Here is a 23,564-nt window from a genome sequence, read left to right on the forward strand (position 1 = left end):
AAAATCAATGCAGATGGTAACGGCACCTGTGAAATTAAAAGATACTAACTCCTTGGGAAAAAAGCTATGACCAACCTAGACAACATATTAAAAAGCAGAGACATTACTTTGCCAACAAAGTTCTATCTAGTTAAAGCTATAGTTTTTCCAGTAGTCATGTATGGATGTGAGAGTTGGACTATAAATAAAGCTGAGCACTGAAGAATTGATGCTTTTGAATTGTGTTGGAGAAGACTCTTGAGAGCCCCTTGGACTGCAAGGAGAGCCAACCAGTCAATCCTAAAGGAAATCAGTCCTGAATATTCATTGGAAGGACTAATGCTGAAACTGAAACTCCAGTATTTTGGTCACCTGAAGTGAAGAACTGACATGCTGGAAAAGACCCTGATGCTGCGGAAGATTGAAGGCAGGGGGAGAAGGGGACGACAGTGGGTGAAATGATTGGATGGCATCACTGACTCAATGGACATGAGTTTGAGCAAGCTCCAGGAGTTGGTGAAGGACAGCGAAGCCTGGTGTGCTGTAGTCCATGGGGTTGCAAAGAGTCAAACATGACTGAGCAACTGAACTGAACAGAAGCTTTAGTTGCTTTGTGGCATGTGGAATCTTCCTGGACCACTGATTGAGCCCATTTCCTTGCAGTGACAGGTGGATTCTTATCCACTGTAACACCAGGGTAGTCCAAGAGTGTTTGGCAATAGTCAGTGACTTGTTTAATTGCAGTGTAGTGTAATTGTGGGAGATAAAACTGGATATAAGGTTGATATCAGATAATGAAATATTACAAATCCAAGACTAGTCAGTTAAAAAATATTAAAAGAATTATAACTCACAAGATAGTAATGAGAATAAAATAGCATCCTAAAATTATTCACTTAATTCAAAAGAATACATGAAAAGAGGAAAAAGAACAAAAAAAGATTGCAAAAATCGAAAACAAATGGTAAGATAGTTTAGACTCAATGTTATCAGTAATTGCAATGAATGTAAATGCTTTAAGTGATTCAATTAAAAAGCTTTAATTGGCCAACTGGTTAAAAAAATAAGACTCATTATATGAATTCTACAAGAACTGAATTGAAAAATAATAGATTAAAAGTAAAGGACTAGGAAATATATACCATATAAATCCTAATGATAAGAAAACTGAAATGACAGTATAAGCATCAAAGTAAATTTCTAAACATGGAATATTTTCAATGAAAAAGAGGAAGAATTTATAGTAATAAAGTGTTCAATTCATGAGTAAGCTGCAGACATCTCAAATACGTATTCATTTAATGACAGTGTCAAAATATATGAAACAAAAACTTGTAGAACTCAAGGAAAAGAAAGACAAATCCACAGTGATAGTTGGCAATTTCAGCACACCTCTCTCCTTGTTGATAGAAGAATGAAAATTGGTAAAGACATACAGGATTTGTACAATGCTTTCAATAAAAATGACCTGCTGCTGCTGCTAAGTCGCTTCAGTCATGTCCGACTCTGTGCGACCCCATAGACAGCAGCCCCCTAGGCTCCTCTGTCCCTGGGATTCTCCAGGCAAGAACACTGGAGTGGGTTGCCATTTCCTTCTCCAATGCATGAAAGTGAAAAGGAAAGTGAAATTGCTCAGTTGTGCCCGACTCTTAGTGACCCCACGGACTGCAGCCTACCAGGCTCCTCCGTCCATGGGATTTTCCAGGCAAGAGTACTGGGGTGGGTTGCCGTTGCCTTCTCCGGAAAATGACCTACCTGATGGTTATTGAATATGCCACCCCACAACAGAATACACATTTTTCAAAAGTGTATGTGGATGTTTGTTGGATCATTAAAACCAGTCTCAATTTCAGAGAATTGAAATCATACTAAGTATGCTGTCTAATCTCAGTGGGATTAAATTAGAAACAAATAACAGTAAAACATAATTAAAATTCAGAAATTAAATAGTATATTTCTAAATAACCCTTGGTCAAAGGAAAAAGAATAATAGGAAAAATTTGGCAATATTTTAAACAGAATGAAAATGAAGCATAGTAAAATCTATATAATGCAGTTAATATAGTGGTTGCAGTGTTTAAAGTGTTTTTTATCCCAGGAAAGTCACTGAATTGATGTTAAAAAAATTAGTCATTGTAATTCATCATATTAACATGTTAAAGAAGAAAATCCATATGATCAATTTAACAGATGCCAGAACAAAGGTATTAATATTTGATAATTTGCTAAACACTCAGGAAAAATGCATGGGCTTCCCTTGTGGCTCAGCTGGAAAAGAATCTGCCTGCAATGTGGGGAGGCCTGGGTTTGATCCCTGGTTGGGAAGAACCCTGGCGAAGGGAAAGGCTACCCAGTCCAGTACTCTGGCCTGGAGAATTCCATGGACTGTATAGTCCATGGTGTCACAAAGAGTCTGACACAACTGAGTGACTTTCACAAGAAAAATGCACGGTTGAAGAGACTTCTGTCAACCTGATAAAGGGCTGACATCATTATCTTGGTGAAAGATCAAATGCTTTTATGGTCTTTTTTATACTTTTATGATCAGGAATGAAGCATGATTGCCTGATATCATCATGTCTATTCATGTTCTGCTAGAGGTCCTAGTCAGTGAATAAGGCAAGAGAAATAAAGAAAACCCATTGAGATTGGAAAGGAGAAAGTAAATTTGCCTTTATGAAAGGATAATATCATGAATGTTGAAAATCCTAAGTGATTTACAAAAAAGCAAGGTCCCAGAACACAAGGTTAATATACAAAAAATGTATTTTTGTATACTGACCATGATCTATTTGAAAATGAAAAAGAAAAAAAAAGTTTGTGTTAACATTCAAAACATAAAAATATTTGGGGAAATTTTAACAAAATGTGTAAAAGGCCCATACATTGAAAACCAAAAGTATTGTTAACATATTCAAAAAATTGTTAACATATTGTTAACAATTTCAAGAAGATAAATAAACGGTAATTTATAGTGGATTCATGACTCAGTATTGTTAAGATATCAATTCTGCCTGAATCAATCTATAGACTCGCCGCAATTTTTACTAGTTGCTCATCAAGTTTATTTTCAGAATTTTACCAAATTCTGATTCTAAAATTTATATGACAATTCAAATAACTTCTAGTAGCCAAAAACAATTCTGAAAAAGTACAAAGCTGTAGAACTGCTGCCTGATTTCGAAGATTCCTGTAATTCTACAATAACCACTGCCATGTAGTCCTGGCATTCAGTGAAGCATAAAGATTAGTGGAACAGACTAGCCTTGAGAAATGGACCACAAGTATATGGCCAATTAATTTTTAACAAGGGTGCCAGAACAATCCAATGAGAAAACAAAGTATTTTCAATAAATGTTGTTGGAACAACTGGATATCCAAAAAATTAAACCCAATTTTTAGCTTATACAAGTTAACTTGAAATGAATTATAGAAAGAAAAACAGAAACTCTAAAACCTCTAGAAGAAAACATAAGAGAAATCTTTCTGACCTTGGGTAAGCTATTTCTTAAATAGAATACAAAAGGCACAAATCATAAAAAAATCTTCAAATTGAAATTCATCAAATTGAAAATTTATATAAGGGCCAGGTGTTAAAATATTTTAGGCTCTATAAACCTCACTGTCTCTTTGCAACATTTCATATCTGCCGTTGTAATACAGTAGAAGCCATAGAAGTTATGTAATGGACAGTGGTGGTTGTGTTTCAATAAACCTTTCTTTACAAAAAGACAGGCAGTATACAGGATTAATGGGTTGCAGTAAGCTAACACTTGCTCTAATTTGACAAAAACTCCATCTCAAGGCTCGGCAAGATGATTTCCTCAAAATAATAAAACGACTAAAAGGTAGAAGTAGGACCAAATCCCAGTTTCTTCCCAGTTCATCCTGTTATCCCTTTTATCAGTAAAGTTGAAGGCAAGATTCTCTTCAGCAAATAACTAAGCAGCAATGTAACTGTAGACACTCCAACACTGACTCAGAGTATTTTCTTACGTTTAATACTTTAATACCTCTCTCTTCTTAAACGGAGGAAATTAAAAATAAGCAATTTTGTATTCTTTTTCCCTTATATTATTTGAAAGCCTATCCTCATTGAGGCATCATTCACAAGATTTGAAAAGTGACTTTATAGTGATGTGAACATTTTATTTAAGTCTATTAACAAATAGAATCATGGCAGTTATTCATATTTTGACATGATTATTGCAGAGAAAATCACCCATTAAGTTATTATATGAAAGGGAACATGACAGGCATGCATCACAGGATCTTTTTTCATAAAAATGAAGACTTCAAAGAGAAAAAATAGAAAGAGATTAAATATGCCTTTGCTTTGTGTCACTTAAAAAAAAAGCCTGCTGTGTTCAAGTGAAGCAGAAATACATGAGTGAACTGCTATACTGTAGTTTTAGGAAGGGAAATTTCTGCTTGTTGAGACTAGAATGAACCAGATACTATGTGAGGGGTTTTATTTATATTTTCACGTTTTTTCTTCATAGCATTACTTGCAGGTGAGTCTAACTGTCTTTATTATATGCATGAAGAAACTGATATTCTAGGAAATTCAGTAATTTAATAGAGTTTGATATAACTGGGAAAGGTGTGGACCCATCAACTAAAACCCAGGTCTGTTAGACCATACAGTTTGTGATTTGAAGTTTGTGCATCTGGGAAAGAAAATGAAAAAAACTGGGAGAGTTTTATAGAGATCCGTTTTGAAATATGCTCACAATGTTAAACAATGAATCCAAAATATGTAATTACACCACAAACACTTGCAATGCCCTTTATTTCACATTATAGAGAATTTCAGGGATCCTCAGTATTCTACGAGCTCTTTTATGTTTGTATTCAAGGGGAGGGGCGAAAAAAGTAATTACAATAGCAAGTGTAATTTTAAGACATATGTGCACTGAACCATTCTTCATTTGAATAAAACATCGATACAGGCAATCATTAGGATCCTGTGAAAGTTGAGAGAAATGATCTGAAGTAACCTCTTTCCCTTATTGGTATAGACTGAAATAATGAAAACCGAGGAGCCTTGTAGCCTTGGCAACAATTAAATTGTTCCACTGGAGGCATATGGATTTTGGTGGTTTTTCTTATTAAGTTAGAAAAGCTCATGAGATCTCTGCTGGGGCTGAGAGAGTGGGATTATGTGATTATTCCTGTTAGGCTGACCCTTACTTAAAATCCCCATTAATGTCCTGGCAAAAATCTTAACAAAATCAGTTTACTCTTCAGATTTCAGCATCTCTTTGGGATTATTATAGGTATAACTTAAATTCAAGGGAAAAAAAAACCAAATACTTTTCCAGTTCGTAAATAAGGTTTGTAAGTAAAGACAGTCTAGGGATGGAATTTTTTTTAACTGGAGTTCAGTTACTTTACAATGTTGTGTTAGTTTCTACTGTATAGCAAAGTGAATCAGCTACACCTATACATGTATCCCCTCTTTGTCATCACAGAGCACTGAGTAGAGTTTTCTGTGCAATGTAGTTCACTTCAGCCGCTCAGTCGTGTGCAACTTTTTGCGACCCCATGGACTATAGCACACCAAGCCTCCCTGTCCATTGCCAACTCCCGGAGGTTACTCAAACTCATGTCCATGAGTTGGTGATGCCATCCAACCATCTCATCCTCTGTCGTCCCCCTCTCCTCCTGCCTTCAATCTTTCCCAGCATCAGGGTCTTTTCAAATGAGTCAGTTCTTCGCATCAGGTGGCTGAAGTATTGGAGCTTCAGCTTCAGCATGTGCTATGTAGTAGGCTCTCATTAGGTATCTATTTTATACATAGTAGTGTACATATGTCAACCCCAGTCTCCCAGTTCATCCCACCTTCTCTTTCCCCACGTGGTGCCCGTGCTTTTGTTCTCTATGCCTGTATCTCTACTGCTTTGCAGATAGGTTCATCTGTACCATTTTTCTGGTTTCCACATATATGTGTTGATACACGGTATTTGTTTTTTTCTTTGTGACTTCACTCTGTATGAGTCTTTAGGCCCATTAGGGATGGAATTTGTAATTATGCTTCTGTAGGAAGTCTGACAGTAAGGCTTTTTGCTGGGAAGTTTAGGGCAAAGATAAGATGAAATTGACAATGCCATGAGCCTTGCATTTGGTTTTCCCAGAAGAAACAATGCAAAGCTGTCAAATGGATGACAGTTTCTGAAGTCTGTACAACCAACTTTCCCTAAGTTCTGACAGATGGAGCACTGCAGAGGCCTTGTGGTGCAAGAATTCCCAAATTTCCACAGTAATTTCATTTCCTTTAAAAAAAACTTTGGCAGCTGAAGTTGCAGCAGCTGACCACTAACTGCTATTCTGAGAAAACATCAATACTGATCTTTGGCAGGCAGGATAGCAGGCTCTTAATGGAAAAGGACTGAGTGGCGCTGAGGCTCATAGGCTTGATTGAAGGGTGTGGAGAAGAGGGTTCTGTGCTGATTTCCATGAGGGTCCATGGATCCTTGATTTATATCTTCAAGGAAGCAGCCTGGTGTAGACAGACAGCTCCTGGATCTGAGTCTTAGTTTTACCGCTGACAGCTGTGTGACCTTGGTCTGCTTCTTTACTTCTTCAAACCCATTTCCTTATTTTTCCTAAAAGCCTGATGCCTAGGATTGTCATGAAAATTAAGACTAGTATATGTAAAATATCTATTCTAGTGCTCAGCATAGATTAGATCCCAGTAAAGGCTCTAAATATCTAACCAAATGAAATTTCTGCCACATTTTTTATTTTCAGAAATTCAACTTCCCAGGTGTTCAACCAAGGGGCACATTGCATGGTCCTGGAAATTGGAGGATAAATGAGAGTTCGTCTCAGCTCCCAGTTAGTACATAGCCTGGTAGAGAAGAAAGAGAACTATAGGACTTCAGATGAAGTAAAATAGATAACACAATGAGAGGAGCCTTTCGGATTGAATGTCGATATAGAAGCAATTTGATTTAAGCTCAAAAGAGGTTCCTGTGTATTAGGTGCATAGGAGTGTCTTTTATCCCTTCTCATTTGAACGCCTGTTAGTTTTTGGCTCTGTTAGAGTCCTACCAATCAATGAGCTATGGTTACAATCCTGTTAAATTCCAAATACTGAGGAACAGCTACTAAGCCTGACAGATTGTTCACCTTTAGCTGTGCCTAATGCCATGCTTCCGTATAGTTAAAGCAAAGATGCGTAGTTAATAAATTCATGAGTCCTACTATATTAAGCTTTCTTGGGTGAGTCATTATTTTTAATTAAAAAAAAAACTTTGTTAGAGTGAGAACCACGAACCAGGGAACCAGGTAAAATGTTCTTGGAGCCCACAGGTACAATGAATATGTTAAAATACGCAGCTCAAGTCTTAGTATGTTGAGTTGAAAAAACAGGCATGATTTTGATTTACACTTTGATTAGAGGAGTTGAATACACTGTTAATTTTCTAAATTTAATTTTACGTGGAGACCATTAAGTTGTCATGATTCGGAAGCCACATAAGTATCCTTGGCTTTTATCAGAACACCTGGAGATCCAGACCCTCAGGTAGCAAAACACTATATAGCAATATATAGATTGTCACTATTGGTCAGTGCCAATGAAAGCAAGTAGGGCTCACCTAATATGAATCCTCTATAGCTTTGGTGTATCAGAAGCAAATTCAGTCACATGTGTGGCTTGATGGAGATGTTAAAGCTAAGCATATTCATTGCCTGAATCCATTCATGAAGTTTTCAGAGAGATTGTGTACGTGTATATATGTATGTGAATGTGTATGTGTGTGTGTATATATAGGAAAGAAGTTCCTTTAGCTGTCTTGGCTACGCTCATTTTACAGTGGTGATAAAGATTCCCACGTCGGAGGGACTTGACAGCGGCCGTGCAGTGGGAAGGGGTGATGGTGGCTGAGATACGAACTCTGAAATGGCATTTGCACGGCCAGCACAGTCTCTTATTTGTCTTATGTGGTTATGGAGACTGTTGGTGGGGAGTGTGTGATAAAGCTGTCACCTTGCTCCAGTGCTTTTCAGTGAAGGTGCAGGCTTGGTGTGCTGCCCTGGGCAATGGCCCATGCCCAGTCAGTGTTGGGTGAATTCTCACCCACGTGACACATCGCTGCCTATCTGTGTCTGTATGTGCACAAAAAACCATTGTGTTTGGAGACGGACTAAGGGTGGAACATCAGCTCTTCCTCTTATAAATCTTGTAGTATTTTTTGAGTGAAACACACTTCTTTATTTGGTTTGGGTACCAGGCAGTAGGGAGCAGGGGGAGAAAATGACATGGTTCTAGCTCTGTGGAGCTCATGCTTTCAGAGGAAGTAAATTATGTGAACATGCCATTTCCCTCATTGACAGTGAAATAAGCTAACTATTGGCTTACAGGGTTTTTCTGAAGGTGGAATAAAATAATGTTTGTAAAATAACAAGTTTGGAGACCAGCTTGTAGTGGACTTTCAAGGAATGTTAATTGTTTGGCCCATCAGGGCAATAATTCAGAAAAGGGAGAGACTTGTGGACTGGAGAAGTCAAAGAAGGCTGAGGTTGAGGCTAATGTGAGGTTGAGTTTGATGAGGCATTGAGCTTATTTCTGTTTGGAGTAGGGGAGGGTACCAGCATAAATAAAGACCAGGTGCTGGGGTAAGGCAGAATAGGTCTGCAGGGCAAGGAGGCTCTATCCCAGGTTGAAGGAGAAAGTGTGTTGGAGTGACTAGTCGAGAGGCAGGTTAGCCTGGATTTGGGAGGTCTCTGGGGTTTGGACAGAGGAATCCAGACTTTGTTTCATAGGTGTTCAAAAGCTGTTATTGTTTCCCAAGCAAAAGGCTGGCATGATGAAAATAGCTTTACACAACTGGGTTTATAGCAGTAACTTCCCAGGTGGCGCAGTGGTAAAGGATCCGCTTGCCAGTACAGAAGACGCAGGAGACGCACGTTTGACCCCTGGGTCAGTAAGATCCCCTGGAGAAGGAAATGACAACCACTCCAGTGTTCTTGCCAGAAAAACCCCATGGACAGTGGAGCCTGGTGAGCTACAGTCCATGGGGTTGCAAAGAGTCAGACATGACTGAGCACGCATACACATGCAGCAATGAGCGCATTAGTTCCAGAGAGACTCTGGAGCTAGGGAGGCCAGACTGGATGCTGAAGCAAATAACTGAGGATCTTGAATTTAAAGAGCTATTTAGAATATCAAGTTTAATTTTTTTTCTTAATTTAATCTTCATTTTGAATCATAAATCCAGCACTAATAAAGAGAATTGAACATTTTTGCTCTCTCAGGGTGTTCTATGGAATCCTAGCAAATGGATTGTAATTTCTGCCTAGCCTGCTGTCTAATACCTTTTGAGACTCCCAAGTCATATTTCTGCTCCTCTCCACTTGATCTGACACAGTGACAACAATATTTTTTAAAGCTGCTTTAGTTGCCTGGGGAAGAATGTAATTGACCTGGTGTTCAAATGCTTTCCAGTTTAAAAGACTGGGGAAGACAGAGGTTGCCAACGTGTCCATCTTGGTAAACAGGAAGAAAGAATCTTCATCATTTAAATGTTCACTCCTCTGTCAGAGTGTAGGACTATAATTATCAAAACTTACTTGGGTTATAAATTTGAAGAGTTCCCTTAAACTTGATAGACTCACAGAATTTGTAAACTCGTAGCTTTGACTTTTTTTTTTTTGCCTTGTTAAAAGTTAAGCTGCTACTGCCAATCTAAGTGCCAGATCAATTTACAGAAAAGTGGTTTTTCTTCAGGATTTTTAAGGTTAGGGAATTGTTAGGTCAGCTATAAATGTCCTCTAAACTTGCCTGGAACCATACCTGCCCATTTGTCTTCACTGTTGCTGGTCTGAAAGTGGTTGGTCTGGTTCTCTAATCAGGGGTTTGGTTAGGGCAGGAATGACTCCTGGAAAAGGAAAGCAGCTGAATATTAAAATTTTTTTTAATTTTTCAGAAGGGGAATTTCTCTTTACCCCCAACAGCTTAGTTCATTTTCTGGCAAATCCTCTCCGGGTTCACTGCAGGCTAACCTTGCTGACAATCAGGAAAACAAAACAAAACAAAAATGGCAGGACTCCTGAGCTACAGTTCCCTGGATACATGTGGTATAATTTAATTCTTGATTAAAGAATTTTTATTTTTTGGTTAAAAAAATGTCTAGAAAATATGGAAAGGATGTAAAGAGGGAAATAAAACTATCATAATCCTGACATCTTGACATAATTATTGCTGTATTGGTATATTTGGAATTATCTAAGTTCTATACTTTGCTCTTTCACTGAAATTTCTGTCCTGAGCTTCTTTAAAAACTTCTCTAAAAACATGATCTTAGTGGCTGCAGGGCGTTTTGTTGAAATATCATACATTTATGTAACCATTTGGAGAAGGAAATGGCAACCCACTCCAGTACTCTTGCCTGGAAAATCCCATGGACGGAGAAGCCTGGTGCAGGCTACAGTCCATGGGGTTGCAAAGAGTCGAACGACTGAGCGACTTCACTTTCACTTTCATGTAACCATTACTTGACTTTAATCAATTAATGTTTCTTGTTTTATAGAAGCAGGACTTATTCACTGTGCCTTGGTAAACATATCTACATGAACATATGACCGCCATATTCACTTTGGGTGAAGGGACTGAAACTCCCATATGTACCTGTGAAGACATTTTGAAGTTCTGCTTCACTGCAAAACTTAACAGGGAAGAGACTACCAAAAGCACCTCCTATTGGAAATACAAGAACTACCTAAGGTCAAATCTATCACACAGAATACTTTGAATCCCTTCCCTGTTTTTCTAAATTATCCCCACTTCTCTGGTTATCACAGGGCAGTCGTTTTGGACAATGTGAGTTTATAACCTGGCCACAGTCCATAGTTTCAGATATGGTTACCAGATCAAAACTGGACCAATTAACATCTTGCTCTAAGACTTTGTACTAAAGCTGAGAGAGATCTTTGATGACTGACTGATAATCAGAGCTGTAAGATAAGCTGCTTCAGGGTTGCTGGTGGCCATGTTTACTGCCATATGGACTAGAGAAGAAGAGAAGGCAGTAGAGAGAGCTTGAAAGTGAGGCTGAGTGAGTAAACAAGAAAGAGAGGAAAGAAACAGGCATTCAGGGATTAGTAGCAATGAGCTGTGAGAAATGAGAGAAATTAAGTAACTGGCGTTTAAATAACTGACTTGAGCTGCTCCACAGACGTTGGCTCTCATGAGAGCACTAAGAATCCTTATTACAAAAGTTCCCTCCTTCTACCTTTATTTGGCTCAAGTTGGCTTTCTGTTGCTTGAAATTAAAGTCATCCTCTCTCTTAAAACTCTGTCCTTTTCCTTGGAGAAATTCTCATCTAGATCCTTCTGTTCTGCAAGTATACTGCCTAGAATCACTTGGCTCTCTGCAAACCAGACTCTTAACAATTCTGCTGAAAGAAGAATACTATGATGTGGTGAATATATACAATGTGTAAATCACTGTCCTAAGTGAGTTTAAGGTTGCAAAGAAACTTAAAATCAACTTGTGCCCAGAAAGAGTATGCTGCTGCTGCTGCTGCTAAGTCACTTCAGTCGTGTCCGACTCTGTGCGACCCCATAGATGGCAGCCCACCAGGCTCCCCCGTCCCTGGGATTCTCCAGGCAAGAACACTGGAGAAAGAGGATATTCTGTTGTTAATATAGACCAGCAGTCGTGCGCATGTGTGTGCACCTGCTTGTGCTATGCGGAGATACTTCTGATGGTACTGTACAGTTCTTTCTTATTTTTTCCTTACGACTCTTCTCAGCCTAATGAGAGAAAACTGTTGCTCATGTAAGTGAAGAAATATGCACAGTTGTGAGGTTAGGATTGGACTCAGTTCTTTGCATCCTTGAAGCGCATGCTCTTCACACTGTCAATTACTTTCGCTGCCTCATGTTGCCTCCCTGCATCTAGTGAGGAAATGAAGTATATGCACATGGCACCATGGGCCAGGACAGAGGACAGGAACCCCATGCTCAGAACCAGAGAGGAGATGCAGAAAACCAGTATTCCAGTGATCCAGAGTAGAGTGAATTCCCTGAAATAGGGGAGTTTTGGCCCCCTTTATGTATGAGGTAAGGCTTGAGTTAGCCCATAAAGAAGGACATTGGCCTAGACACTAAAGAAACGTATGCGGAGCCCTGTTAGGTAATGGAGGTTGCTGGAAATGTGATGAGATAGTGGCTCCCAGGAATTGTGTCTATCTCGCAGTTAATTATTTATGGGTTTACTCAGGGCAGGGCCACCAGTTACTTTTGTGGGGTCAACAAAGTCAACTGCTGATGGATTTACTTAAAGATCTGCCCCAGTAGCCTGGGAGATAGGGCAGGCTGATGAAACCCACACAAACCTTCAGTTCTTATCTGCAAAGCTAATTAGACTCTTCACAGTGAATTAAAATTTTCATCTCCTATACACCCTGAACTGAACTGTTATATCCTACTTCATATTAGAGAAGTGAGAGTATTTAAATAATTGCCATTTTAGTATCTTGGAGTACTTCAGGACTAAAGCTCACTGCATGTTTTCAGTCCTTGCTTTGCTCCTAAGAACACTACAAAGATTCAATTTATTAAGATCTTCATCAAATACTTAGCTTTGAAGAAATAGTAGATTTGCATGGAATAAAACAGAGGAAAATATTGTAGAGAAAGCTTGCTGCTTTAATTGTAGATCTCACTGGGTATGTGTGTGTGCATACTCAGTCACTTCAGTCATTTCTGACTCTTTGTGACCCTATCAACTGTAGCCCACCAGGCTCCTCTGTCCATGGAATTCTCCAGAATACTGGAGCGGATTGCCTTTTCCTCCTCCAGGGGATCTTCCTGACCTAGGGATTGAACCCACATCTCTTAGGTCTCCTGCATTGGCAGGCAGGTTCTTTACCACTAGTGTTACCTGGGAAGCCCTCTCAGTAGGTATATATGGCATAAACTCCTCTGTGATTACTGTTCTAGGATGAACTATTATATAGATCAAGGTGGACCTACTCAGGGGAACTGTGCTCTGAGTAGATTCATCTTTTCCCTTTTGAGACACAGAAGAATTTGAGAATGTTTTTTTATAAAATCTTTGTATTAATTAACAGTGACCTAAATGTTAGGTCTCTGGGAAATCAACACACATGGGATTTATTTTATAGAGAAATATGTTGAGGCTCTGCATAAAGTATGTAGTAATCAAACCTTAAACCATTGGTGTAAAACCAACAGCATAAGGCACGGATATTCACCTTCTTGGTTTTGGATTGCACGAAGCCTGGGATATAGCAGGGGCTCATCAAATGTTAGAGTCTCCTCAGGTATATGTTCTTTGCACCACACATTTGCCAATTAATCGTCAGCTGTCTTATGCCCTTGTTTATCTTGTTTTATTGTGTTTTGTTGAAGCAATATTGTGAAGTGGTTAATGTATGCCTGCTTAGAATTCTGACTTTGTCTTTTATGTGCTGTATGATTTATATAAACTTTCCACCTCTCATTTCTCTTATTATTTTTTCAGCTTTATTGAGATATTATTGATACATAACATAGTAAGTTTAAGATGTTTGATGTGATGATTTGATATGCATTTTTTTGTTGTTCAGTTGCTAAGTTGTATCCAACTCTCTGCAGCCTCATGGACTGCAGTGCGCCAGGCTTCCCTGTCCTTCACTATCTTCCAGAGTTTGCTCAGATTTGTGTCCATTGAATTGGTGATGCTATCTAATCATCTCATCCTCTGCTGGCCCCTTTTCCTCCTGCCTTCAATCTTTCCCAGCATCAGGGTCTTTTCCAATGATTCGGTTCTTTGCATCGGGTGGTCAAAGTATTGGAGTTTCAGCTTCAGCATCGGTCCTTCCAATGAATATTGAGGGTTGAGTTCCTTTAGGATTGACTGATTTGATCTCTTTGCAGTCCAAGGGAATCTCAAGTGTCTTCTCTAGCACATTTCAAAAGCATATATATTGTGAAGTGGTTACTGCAGTAAAGTTAGTTAACACCTCCATCCCTTCATATAATTACATTTTGTGTGTGTGTGATAGCATTTAAGAGCTACATTCTTAGCAACTTTTAACTGCATAATATAGTATTGTTAACTATAGTCACCATTCCATATATTAGATCTTCAGAACTTATTGGTCTTATAGCTGGAAGTTTGTACCATTTGGCCAACAGCTCCCCATTTTCCCCTCCCTCTAGCCTCTGGCAACCACCATTCTACTCTCTGTGAGTTTGGCATTTTTATATTCCATGTATCAGTGAGAACATACACTATTTGTATTTCTTTGTCTGACCTTTCACTTAGCTTAATGCCCTGAAAGTCCATCCATATTGTTGCAAAAGGCAGGATTTCTTTATTGTTTTGTGGCTGAATAATATTCCATTGTGTATATATATACATATATGTATACTGCATTTTCTTTATTTGTTCATCTGTCAGTAGACACTTAGATTGTTTTCATGTCTTGGCTATTGTAAATAATGCTGCTCTTTGATACAGAGATTTTATTTCTTTTGGACATATGCCAAGAAGTGAGCTTTGCTGGATCATATAGTAGTTCTATTTTTAATTTTTTAAGGAATATCCATTCTATTTTCTACTGTAGCTGCTATAATGTACATTCCCACAAACAGTGCATGAGAGTTCCTCAACCTCCGCATTTTTGCCAATACTTGTAATCTCTTGTTTTTCTGATAGCAGCCATTCTAACAGTTGTGAACTAATATTTCATTGTGGTTTTGATTTGCATTTCCCTGGTTATCAGTGATGTTGAGCATCTGTTCACAGACCTGTTGGCAGTGCATATGTATATTTTGGAAAAATGTCTATTCAAATTCTCTGCCCATTGTTAAATCAGATTGTTTTTTGAGTTGTATGAGTATGTATTATTTATAAATGTATATGTAATATGTATATCATATAAATTTTAAATTGTGCATGGTAAATGGAACACGTATATTTGGAGATTTTTCGTGTCCAACTCTTTGCGACCCCATGGACTATACAGTCCATGGAATTCTCCAGGCCAGAATACTGGAGTGGGTAGCCATTCCCTTCTCCAGTGGATCTTCCCGACATAGGAATCAAACTGGAGTCTGCTGCATTGCAAGCAGATTCTTTACCGGCTGAGCTACCAGGGAAGCCCCAATATATATTTTAAGTTGTGCCTGGTAAATGGAACATGTATGTTTGGAGATTTTTTTATTTGCATGAATATAAACTCCTGTCTGAGGAGATTATGATAGATCTCTTTTAAACATGAATCCAGTGGGACTTCATGGTAAGTCGGCACAGTAATCACAGATTAATATAATAATTTTAGACTTTAGAGTTCTCTTATATCTGGTCTCATTTGTTATCACCTGTTTTTGCTGGCATCTGCTGCTAATGTACAGTACTTGGTTATGGTAGCGTTAATTCATACTGGTAGCCCCTGAAGACTGGGAGCCCAGTTAGTATCAAAATCACAACATCCACATCAGATTAGTGTCCATAATGCCTTACAGAGATGACAAAACCCTCATGGAACCCCTACATTCTAGAGCATAATCACTCAACTCTTGTGGTGGTAGGAAAATCATGGTCCATTTGAGGTTCCCTGTGAAGCTAGTACAGACTCACTGGTCACAGAACCCTATATAACCATCTGTGCCGTGCTACCACAGGAAATTAAATAGGACTGGGTGTCATTTTGGCACTGCAGATCTATTCTGTACCGTGCATGGTGCTATGAGGAATTCCATAGAGCTTGGGTCCTCCAAGAGTTCCAGATTCTGTATCCTGTGCTGTGGTGTTATGGGTGACTCTGTAGGATGTAGGATCCAGCAGGCCACACTACTGTATTTTCTATATTTCTGTCCTATCATGCTGCTGCTGCTAAATCACTTCAGTTGTGTCCAACTCTTTGTGACCCCATGGACTGCAGCCTGCCAGGCTCCTCTGTCCATGGCATTCTCCAGCAAGAATACCCTCCTCCAGGGGATCATCCTGACCCAGGGATTGAACCTGCATCTCTGATGTCTCCTGCATTGGCAGGTGGGTTCTTTATCACCAGTGCCACCTGGGAAGTATGTCATACCATGCAGGTAATGGGGCTTTGAGGCTTTCCACTCCCATATATCAGGCCTGAGTGTGTCTTTTTAAACATACTATGTTGAGTTCTCTTCTATTGTTAACCAACTCACCATATCTACCTAGCTTAAGAGTTTTTTTCTCAGTGGTGGATATTTGGGTGACAAAGAGTAGGAGTGAGGTGAGGGAGTGACTTCCTTCCCAAGGGTGCTTGTTGTTCAGTTGCCAAATCATGTCTGACTTTTTGCGACTCGATGGACTGCAGCATGCTGTAGCTGTCCAGATTTATTTGTGGAGGGAAGCATAAGCTGATTGCAGAAACAGCTCCATCCCTACCAATACTGCTTGCACATTGTATTTCATATTGATTAATTTCTCACCATAATACTGATTATGTATAGTAAATTAACATTCAATCATTTTGAAAAAATATTTACTGAGTGTGTACTATATGCTAAGCCCTGTTCTAGGAGTAGGTAAGATACCAAACTGGTCTTCCTTAGTAGCTCAGCTGCTAAAGAATCTGCCTGCAATGCAGGAGACCCCGGTGTGATTCCTGGGTCGGCAAGATCTGCTGGAGATGGGATAGACTACTCATTCCAGTATTTTAGGGCTTCCTTGGTGGCTTAGCTGGTAAAGAATCTGCCTATGATGTGGGAGACCTGGGTTCGATCCCTGGGTTGGGAAGATCTCCTGGAGAAGGGAATGGTTACCCACTCCAGTATTCTGGCCTGTAGAATTCTATGCACTATATAGTCCATGCGCTTACAAAGAGTCAGACACGACTGAGTGATTTTCACTTTCAAGATAACAAAATAGGTATTGTTTATGCCATCTTGAATTTAGTCTGGAAAGAGATCAGTTGTATTATGATGGAGCAAACGATATAATAGATTATACCATGGAAACACATAGTATAAGGATGGGATGATTAGATAGCATCACTGACTATAAATTTGAGCTAATTCCAGGAGATATAGTGAATGAAGAGGAGCCTGGTGTGCTGTAGTCCATAGGTCGTGAAGAGTTGGTCACAACTTAGGGACTGAACAACAACAATGGAAATACAAGGGAAGAAGAGATTGTTTAGGGATGTCAATAAAGGCTTCACAGATTTTGTCCCTGAGTCTTAAAATACATAAAAGGTATGTGAAGAAGGCTGAGCGCCGAAGAATTAATGCTTTTGAACTGTGGTGTTGGAGAAGACTCTTGAGAGTCCCTTGGACTGCAAGGAGATCCAACCAGTACATTCTAAAGGAGACCAGTCCTGGGTGTTCTTTGGAAGGAAAGAGGCTAAAGCTGAAACTCCAGTACTTTGGCCACCTCATGCGAAGAGTTGACTCATTGGAAAAGACTCTGATGCTGGGAGGGATTGGGGGCAGGAGGAGAAGGGGACGACAGAGGATGAGATGACTGGATGGCATCACTGACTCAATGGATGTGAGTTTGGGTGAACTCCGGGAAGTGGTGATGGACAGGGAGGCCTGGCGTGCTGCGATTCATGGGGTTGCAAAGAGTCGGACACGACTGAGGGACTGAACTGAAGGTTTTCAGGATTGAACAAGGAAAAAGAGCTGACCACAAGGTGGCGGTAGTATAGACAAGGTCTGAGTATTCAGGCAAAGCTTGGACAGGTTTGCATTGGCGTAGTTGCTTACGCTGAGTCCATAAAGCACAGGGGTTAGTAGTGGGAATGCTGGAGTAGTAATCAGTATTCAAAGGGAGGGCCTTTTTAGCCACAGTAAGGAGTTTTAGCTAAGTATGTGGAACCAGCCTCCTGTTGGCCACACAAAGGAAGTATATACAAGCATACATGCATGGATTCCTCTTATGCAAATACTGAACATATCAAATATGGTTTGTTGTATGGGAAATTACCTTGATGCAAAAGTAACCTCCAAGTATATTACCAGGCAGGATATCCTAGGAGTCATATAAAACAACAGAAAAGGTCAAAAACAAATTTAACTGCTTAAATCATGATTATTGGCTTATTGAATAAATTTAAAATGGCAAGAAGCAAGGATAAGAATGGCATAGGTTAACACACTTAGAATAAGGTGAAAATGGATGGAAGGACCATTCTGCCTGTATTCTGGGATATGCAATGTTCATTTTTTTCCCTTTCTCTCTCTCTCCATCTTTCTCTACCTCAAAGGCTTTCCCTATTGATAATGTGATTATTAAGGCAAATTAATGTTAATCAAGGAAACTTAATCTGATAGAAAGTACACTTGGCAAACATACATATTTGTAGTTTAGGAAAGATATAGACACAAGGCGGCCTAGCCAATAGCTACTGTTTGCCACTTAGCCTGTGAGCAATTATGGATTTCGTTTGAGTTTCTGAGCAGAGAAAATGTGGGGTCAGAATGAAGATCATCAATGTGAGATGGGTTTAGGATCTTGGGAATATCAAGTATCTAAGATACCTTATATCAATTTAGTGTATCATGGTTATTAGCTGTTATTTGGCCACCTGCAGTGAACACAGTCATACTGGCCTCACATTACTTATCTTATGAGCTTCATCCATCCCATCTGTTTTCTTTTCTGTAGCAGAATCAAATGTTATTAAATAATACTGTAAATGCACCTTAAACAGTTTAAAAGGAAAAAACTTTCTAGCAGAAATGTAGCAGAGTACACTAGTACCCTGATCTCTACTCTCAGATGTTACAACTGAAGGCTTTTGTACCTGTGTAACCCATTTACTTCCTTTCTAAACTCTCTTCTCCTACCCAGCCCTCATGAGCCCATAGCAGAGAATGCTGAGGCTGGCCCAGCAGGTCCATGGCTCCAAAATGCTGATGAGTGCAAGGTCAGCTCCAGGTATTATCCCTTGCCTTGTCCAACATCAAGACAAGGTAGATTCTTTTCATGTTGATGGAAGAAGTGCAGGAAGGGCAAGTAGAAACACAGAAACACAGAATGCCTCTTAAAGCTGAGTTTTAAAACAGGCACATGCCTCTCCTATCCATGTTCCATTGGATGAAGCAAGTCATTTGGCCAAACCCAACACAAGTGGGCTGGGAAATATACTTCTCTACTGAAGGAACTGCAAAGTCATATTATAAAAGGTGAGAACAGAAGGAGGAGTGAAATTTTTTGGAAAAAGCAATGCAATCTACCTGAGAGGAATTCATCAGATTAGCTCTAAAGCAAAGGCTTTTAAAAATGAACTTTAATCAAGATTCAGATCCAGTTTTTGCATATGCTCTGTGTGGCACACCCAATTGATACTTGCTTTACATTGCTAAGTCCTGGTTTACTGCTTCATGTTATGCTAAGTAGGTGATATTTGGCAACGAGTAGATGTGGTGTTTGAGCTTACCCGTGGGCTTCCCTGGTGGCTCAGACAGTAAGGAATCTGCCAGCAATGCAGGTGACCTGGGTTCAATCCCAGGGTTGGGAAGATATACTGGAGAAGGGAATGGCAACCCACTCCAGTGTTCTTGCCTGGAGAATTCCATGGACAGAGGAGCCTGGCAGACTATGGGGTTGCAAAGAGTCAGATATGACTGAGCGACTAACACTTTCACTTTCACTAGTCATCTAGAGCTTCATTTGTCTTGTTGGCTCCCATTTGTTGCCTGCCACGAATTTATTTCTGTTACAGAAATTTGTATCTTTTTTTTTTTTTTTAACTAAAACTTTAAGTTCATTTTTTTTTCCCTTTGCTTGAGGAAAGTACTACTGGCACTGAACCCATGAACAGCCATTCAGGCTGAGTGGAAATTCTCTTTTATTTTCTTCTTTGTTTTGTGGTCTGAAAGAGTAGGAAGAATTCAGACCATTACCTGTTATTAGCAAAGAAAATTTTTTTTACTTATAAAAGCAATAAACCCAAGACCCCACATACTGTGAGATATCTTTTGTTTATTTTTGATTGACACAGGATTTTGAAATATATAGACACACACATACATGCATGCATTTGCACACACATATTGTTGTACAATCGCAGAAGGCAATGGCATCCCACTCCAGTACTCTTGCCTGGAAAATCCCCTGGGTGGAGGAGCCTGGTAGGCTGCAGTCCATGGGGTCCCTTTCACTTTTCACTTTCACACATTGGAGAAGGAAATGGCAACTCCAGTGTTCTTGCCTGGAGAATCCCAGGGACGGGGGAGCCTGGTGGGCTGCCGTCTATGGGGTCGCACAGAGTCGGACATGACTGAAGTGACTTAGCAGCAGCAGCATTGTTGTACAATACAGATAACTGACAGGAGTTCTATGTGTTGTGTGTAGGTTATTTTGCTGTATTTTAAGAATTAGATTAAGAAAGCAAAATTTCTTAGCAGTAACATCATCAGTTTTCTCTCTGTCTCCATCCATAAAAGTGCTTGACTTTCAAGGAAATCAAGTCCAATAATACTAGAAATAACACAGTAATTCCCATGCAGAATGTGTCACACTTATCTTCTTAGTTGTTCAAAGACCTTCCCATGTTCAGATCTAGAGTCTACTCTAAGAATGTTGAAAATTTGTCCCCAAATGAATATAGCTTATTCATTTACTAAACTTTTCTCAGAAAATACTTCACCACCTCCTATTTTTCCAAATAAAGATATGCATTGGGCATTACAAAAATGAATAAAGCAACTTGAAGATCTTACATTCTAGTAGGGAAGTTGACAAGAAATAAGACATAAATAATTATAATGATATAATATGCTCTACTCTGTAGGTTTAAGTCCAGTGTTTTGAAGCAAAGACGCTGGAGGGGCTGTGGAAGTCTTTCCTGCCTCATTTTTAGCACTTCGTACAAGGCCTCACAGAAGAAGATGAAAGAGATTGATTGCAACTGCGGATCTGTGAGGAGAGGCATCTGAATGCTGGTCTTGGGGAGAATTTTCTGGTAAGTTCTGAGGAATGGTTTCTGTCTGCTCAGAATCTGTGGACTATAAAAGGTAAGGCAATTTATTCATTCTGCTGCTGCTGCTAAGTCACTTCAGTCGTGTCTGACTCTGTGTGACCCCATAGACGGCAGCTCACCAGGCTCCCCCGTCCCTGGGATTCTCCAGGCAAGAACACTGGATTAGGTTGCCATTTCCTTCTCCAAATTTATTCATTCAGCAAACATCTATTGTGTGACTATTGTGAGCTTGGCATCATTCCTATTCTTGAGATAGCTCAGTGAACAAAATAAATCTCTTCCTTCACAGAACTTGTGAAGAAGACAGACAGTGAGCCATGAATGTAATAGGTAAATGAGAAAGTATGTTGGAAGGTATTCCTCAAGAAGTTACTCCTACATCTCTTGGGGATTAGGTACTCAGGAGATTTCATAATAACTGGAGTTCCTTTCAATTGCCTTGTTCTATTACACTGCCAGAGAAGGCAATGGCACCCCACTCCAGAGCTCTTGCCTGGAAACTCCCGTGGATGGAGGAGCCTGGTAGGCTGCAGTCCGTGGGGTCGCGAAGAGTCGGACACGACTGAGCGACTTCACTTTCACTTTTCACTTTCATGCATTGGAGAAGGCAGTGGCAACCCTCTCCAGTGTTCTTGCTTGGAGAATCCCAGGGACGGGAGCCTGGTGGGCTGCTGTCTATGGGGTCGCACAGAGTCAGACATGACTGAAGTGACTTAGCAGCAGCAGCAGCAGCACACTGCACTTTCTTTGAATCAGCAGGTCACAGAGAGCAGACAGTGGTGCTCCAGTTATATTTGGGTTGTGCATTTTGTAATGCTTGCTTGCTTATGTGTGTTTTCCTCCTAACCATGTTTCAAGCTCCTTAATGAAAGAAACTATTTTTGTTTTTATATTTCTGGAACCCTTTACAATGAATGCTCAATACAAACTTGGTGATAATCTACAATGGGTCTTGTAGGATGAGTGGGCATATAGGTATAGTTAGTAAGGGTAGATGAACTAGGATGTGAAATGGTAGGGAGGAAAGAGTGTATGGACAACTTGAGGGACAACAAGTAATGGAATGAAGATTGAACTCCAGCTCAAAAACTTCTTGATGTTCCTGTGTTGTATTGGGTTGGCCCAAAAGTTTGTTTGTTCATAACGTCTTAGGGAAAACCCAAACAAACTTTTGGGCCAACCCAATAGAAAGGAGAACCACTGAAGTAACTTTCCTTTTAAATGGGAGAGATTAAGAATGAAACAGGAAGCTATCCACTTAATAGCACAGTGACCCCCATGACTCACAGTTCATCGTTCTCTCCATGGAGAGCCAGCCTTGTCAATTTATCTATCATTGTACAGAATTAATCATGTTCAATTTGTGCACAAATTTTGGAGTTTTCTTAGAAGTTGTGTCTTATAGGACAGGTTTTACGTAAGGAATCTGTACCTTTGAAGCCCTTGAAAGAAAACCTTAGGCTTTGCTTGCAATCTGCATCACTCATGTGTGGGTTTGATAAAAGTCCATCTTGTGGGGAGATGCTCTTAGCGTCATGGTGGTCTCCTGAGGCTTTGATCAAATACATGTTTCTGACTTCTGCCTCTTTATTTAACTTTGCAAGGGGTTATTTAGCATCAGGAATGTTTAACTAATTTCAGGGGAAGTAGGGAACAATTCTTGTTTTCCTTGAGCATCTTGGGGTCCTGCAGAATGGAAGTGCTGCAGAAAGGGACATTATTATTATAACAAGTAAGGATGTGGAGGGATACAAGTGGAACTGCATATTGCTATGATGAAAAGATAGTTAGTGAAACATCTGGAGCCTGGGCAATTCATCTAGCGATGATTACAGAGGCTGCAAGGCAACGCGGTGTATTATCCAGAGTCCTGGAGGACCACTAAATGAAAACAGCAGCGTTTCCATGTGAGGAGGAGGAGGAAGTGAGAGAACTTGTTATGCAAGACAAATAGTGAAAGGAACCCAAGCAAATGGCACAACAAAAACATCGTTCTCCTCTTGAATGAAGTATTAAAAATGCAAAAGGCTGGGACTGCCTCTTTTCTTTCACTGCAGCTTCAGTTTGAATACATTTGGGACTTTTCCCCAAGCACCTGCTCCTTCCTGCCTTCCCCGCTGTCCTCCTTTCTAGGCGAAGAAAAGGCCCAAACAAACCATGGGGCGCTTTGACTGGAAACAATTCCAACAATCAGATAGGAATAAATGGGATAGCAGAGTGAGGTCCTCTGTGAACATGTAAGAGAGCTAACGTGGTAATTTGGAGACAGCAGGAATGATGGAGTTTGTGGGTAGAATAAAGAGAAAGTGGAGTTTATAAGGAGAGTACACAGAGCTTGTGTCAATGTGAATGTTTTCTTGGTGAGATGATTTTGGGAGATCAGTTAGAGATGACCCAGACATTCTCAAGGTCCCCTGTCTCTGTGAGCTAGGGGTGGAGGTGGAGTGGAGGATCAAACTGTGTTTGCCTTGCTGTTGTTCAGTTTTAGTCATGTGTGACTCTTTGCGACCCCACGGACTGTAGCATGCCAGGCTTTCCTGGGTTTGCCTTAAGTACCAGCTATTGCTGACTGACCGCATATCCTGCATAATCACAAGAGGCCTGGTTATGCCTTGAAAATTACTGAAAATTGCCAGGGAGCAATGGTCCACCAA

The 23,564-nt window shown here is 39.9% G+C and overlaps 1 long non-coding RNA gene across 6 annotated transcripts in view; it reads left to right on the plus strand.

Annotated features, from left to right (window-relative positions):
* The window catches only part of LOC112585609, a 238,502-nt gene that overhangs the window by 69,667 nt on the left and 145,271 nt on the right, over window positions 1–23,564 (plus strand). For all 6 annotated transcript variants that reach the window (XR_006551774.2, XR_006551775.2, XR_006551776.2 and 3 more), the window contains exon 3: window positions 20,722–20,892. This is a non-coding gene — a long non-coding RNA (uncharacterized LOC112585609). The remainder of the gene's footprint in view (window positions 1–20,721; window positions 20,893–23,564) is intronic.

The sequence above is a fragment of the Bubalus bubalis genome, chromosome 1, assembly GCF_019923935.1.
Source record: "Bubalus bubalis isolate 160015118507 breed Murrah chromosome 1, NDDB_SH_1, whole genome shotgun sequence".
NCBI lineage: Eukaryota > Metazoa > Chordata > Mammalia > Artiodactyla > Bovidae > Bubalus > Bubalus bubalis.